The sequence below is a fragment of the Marmota marmota genome, unplaced genomic scaffold, assembly GCF_001458135.2.
Source record: "Marmota marmota marmota unplaced genomic scaffold, marMar, whole genome shotgun sequence".
Classification (NCBI taxonomy): domain Eukaryota; kingdom Metazoa; phylum Chordata; class Mammalia; order Rodentia; family Sciuridae; genus Marmota; species Marmota marmota.
In genome coordinates, this window is record NW_025999925.1 from 7,321,625 (window position 1) to 7,325,762 (window position 4,138).

Sequence of the window (4,138 nt, forward strand, 5' to 3'; positions counted from 1 at the left end):
CTTGGAATTCTTCCACTTCAGCCTCTTGAGCCACTGGGATTACAGGCATGCACCACTGTGCCCAGCTATGCAAGGGTTTTTGCAGAGTAATCCTTGCCACTTGGAATTCATGTTCAGTCCCCATAGAATACTTATGATATGATCATCCATGTAACCTACCAAAATGTGACTCCTGAAAGGCAGGTAGTATAGTTTGTAGCCTGCAACTCCCCAGCATTGAATACATTGTTAATCTCTTAATAAATATTTGTTGAGTGAATGAATGAATGAACATGAGATCCATGAAGAATAATAAATTTCTTCCCATACTATTGATAAAAAAACAAAATTTGAATATGGAGAGATGGATGTTATTTAAAGAAGTAGATCTGAGCTGTTCTCATGCTAGCCATATGACTGGGTTTAGAATTGAATTTAAGGGGTTCTATTCCTGGTGGTAGTCTCTCTTTCTACTCTGCCCCCACCACAGAGTTTGTCCTCCATATCTGTGAGTTCTACATCCACAGATTCAACTATTTACAGATCAAACATATTTTTTAAAATTGCATTTGTACTGAACATGTACAGACTATTTTTATTGTCATTATTCCCTAAATAACAGTCTAACAACTATCTACATAGCATTTACATTTATTATACGTAATCTTATAAGGTATTATAAGTAATCTAGAGGTGATTTAAAGTATACAGGAGAATGTGTGTAAATTATATGCAAAATATTATACCTTATATAAGGAACTTTAGCATCTATGGATTTGGTATCAGGGAGGGTGGGGGTCCTGGAACCACTTCCCCAATGAATACTGAGAGATAACTGTACTTATGCCATATTGTACTTTGGAGGACCCTAACTAATATGCTTAGGAATAAGGGCCTATGGGCAAAGATACAGGTTTTCTGTAGGATGCGTGTGGATTGCAAAAAATTTTTAGAATTGGATTTCAGTTATGTGAAAAGTGGCTTCACCAAAACTATCATTCTAAAGGGCAGAAGTGGGCCATCTACAGCTGCAAGCTGAGGTGAGGTGGTAGGAATGGGAAGCCATGGTGAAAGCAGGGGTCAGTGTTAGAACATTTTCTATGACAGGAAACCAGAGGTAGGAGGTCCTCAGATAGGAGAGCTCAGAAACTCCACTGTATCAGCCATGGAACACTATCCTTGTTGCCTTGTCGGAGGAGGTCTACCTCCTCCACGGATGGTATATAGAAGAACTGCAAATAGCAGCTAGAAAGTGTAAAAGGGGGTGGAGCTGGGAAGAAAGAACACCCGCTGTTTGTCCCCCATGCCACACACCCACACTGGCATTTCCCACTTTTAGGTTTGCATGTTTGATTAAGGTCTGAGGATGGAAGGAAGAGCAGCAAGAGTTTGAAAAGAAGATTTGAATCAAATGAGGGCATAATCTTTTGATAGTAGATAGTATTAGGCTTTTTAATACCTGACCATGACCAGAAAAAGCTGGGATTTCATGTACAATCATATGATGTGGATATGGAACTGACAAAGATAGAAGACCAACTATGTGTGCATGTGTGTGTGTGTGTGTGTGTGTGTGTGTGTGGAGAGGGAGAGAGAGAGAGAGAGAAAGAGAGAAAAAGGGAGATTATAAGGAATTGGCTCATGTAATTATATATGAGATCTCATGTTCAATTTTATCTAAGAATTGAGTAGAATACTCTGATAGGGAAGGCTTGAAAGAGCATTTGAGAGGAGTAAAGTTGCTTTCTTTTGTTCTGAGTGCAGCTCATTCAATGAACCAGTTACATTCAGCCAGCCAAAAATGCCTGATGATGCTCCTGTATTGAAGTGTCAGTTAGCAACCATGACTATTTTAACCCTAAAATTATGATGTTGAACTAAGTGTTCTTTTGATCTTTAAGCCCAAGGGGATTCATATTCATTCTCATTCTCCCCCACCCCCCTTTCTCTCCAGTAACTGCAATAGGCCAGCTAACTCATTCCTGAATCAATTGGATGATTCAAAGATCTGCAAAGTATAGCCTTAAAATTCATTAAGCAGAGATTGAAAATTGTAGTTTTGTATGTGTCATTGGAATAATATATGCATCAAAAGACACCAACACTTAATGAACCAACAAGGTACATGATTAATTCAGGGTGGTGGGAGTCTGTAGAAGAGGAAGAATATGCTTTGACAGGAATCTAAATGTTTTTTATTAAGCAAAAGAGGCTTTCTCATGAAATGCAGAATCTCTTGTCCCTAATAGGTAGAGATATAGCACTGTAGTTTTTGAACTCCGCTCTTATTTCCAGAAACAATACCTTCTTCCTTAAGTATTCTCAACAGTCTCTCAGCATTTAGCAACTCATTGCTTTTTGCCAGTCAGCAAAGTTCTCTGATAAAATGTTGTCAGATCATCAACCCACAGCTATAAACCACCTACCCACCAGCTCTGTTCTTCAACACTAATTTTCTTTTAATGCCTGTTTGTTTGGCGGGGAGGGGGAACAGGGAGCTATTTTGATGATTTATAGCATCTGCTTGATCTCCAAGATTTGGTTTGTTTAAATATTGAGTCTGGTATTCAGAAAGCACTGGAAAAGTTTTGCAAATAACTGAATACCTTTTTCTTCAAATAGAACTGAGACAATGATTTATCCCCAGGTTTCTTCTTATTTGCCTGAAAGTGGAGAAATTAGAAAATGTCAAATGGGAGACACCTGTTGTGCCAGCTTTGCTATGAGCACTCAAAATGAGGATAAAACCCCCTCAATACAGAAGCTAGCTTTGACATTCCAAAGCAACTTCTGCATTCTCAGCACCTAATGATTGAGCAAACTTTCAAGACCAACAGTTTCATTTTGAATTTTACACATGATGCTACTTTCAGATTTCCACACGATAAATCTCTGCCCCTTAAAGGAAAGCATCTTCCTTCCATCTCTGTTCTCATTTCCCAAGCCTCAGGGAAACTTCTCTCTACAACTTCTCACCTGCAGATAAAACACTAAAGGCTTCCCATTTACTCAGAGTGAAACAGGAGAACCTCACAAAGATCTCAGTGGGTTACTTTCCCTTGCATTTGAGAAGCTGAAAGCCTGGTTAGTGTATGTGTCTTCTCTCTGGGTCACTTATTGTACTGCAACATCATTATACCTTGTTGTAATTTTAACCCAGGGGAGTTGAAAGAAGCCTTTCTTTTTGTTTGCTTTCTCTTTAGTTTAGACAAGGGGTCAGTAACCTTTTGGGCCTCAAAGGCAACATTGAAACTATTGATGGGTTTAGGAGGTAGTAGGCAGAGAGAAAAGGAAAAAGCAGATAGTAATCAGATTGATTGAGCATAGGGAGGAAAGAGCAAACAAAAAAAGAAAAGGACGAGAGAAAGAGATAGAAGAGGAGTTTATGTAGAAGACTGGCATGTTACAAGTCTCATGCATACCAGAGATGAACCTGGGCTATTTTAACTAATGGAAAGCATATTTATTGTACAAGCCTTTTGCACTTTCTCATAATATGGAAAGCACTACAAGATTCTTTTTTCTTTTTCATATTTATTTAATTATTTATGTTTATTTATTTATTTTTGGCCTATTCATTTTATTTCTTGGAAGGGGATATTGGGTTTGAAGAAAATTACATGAAATGGGATAAAGTAAATGAAGCATTTAGTTTAACGCCTGCTATATCATAAGTGTTTAATAAAATTTTAGATTTATTTCTCTTTGAAATAATAGGTACAAGTTTTTCCATGGAAGAAGAGCATGGAAAACCATTACAACAGCAAATGGATGAAATCCGTAAATGATCATGTATTCTCTTTTATTTATAGATTTCAAACTCTTCTTGTTTGGGGGGAGTAGGAGGGAGGATCATAGGGCTGGGAATGGAACCCAGGGCCTTGTGCATACTAAACACATGCTCTACCACTGAGCCACACCCTCCGTCCCATCCAGTTACTACTTTTACCAGCACTCCCAGTAATAATATTAGCTGGTTGACTTTTTTCCTCTCCTGCCTGCTACTTCTAATAGAGGAGATAATGTCAACATCAAGCAACGAAAGTGGTTTATTTTGAGCCACAGTGACCATGGGCAAGAACATGAACTCAAGTTACCATGAATGGCATGTTCCACTGTGGAGGAGGTTACATGAACTTTTAGAGTCACAGAACAAAAG

At 38.4% G+C, this 4,138-nt stretch overlaps 1 non-coding gene across 1 annotated transcript; it reads right to left on the reverse strand.

Annotated features, from left to right (window-relative positions):
- Window positions 1–3,831: 3,831 nt before the first annotated feature.
- Window positions 3,832–3,905, reverse strand: Trnat-agu. The gene has a single exon. It is a non-coding gene; the product is annotated as a tRNA-Thr (tRNA).
- Between the last annotated feature and the right edge of the window lie 233 nt (window positions 3,906–4,138).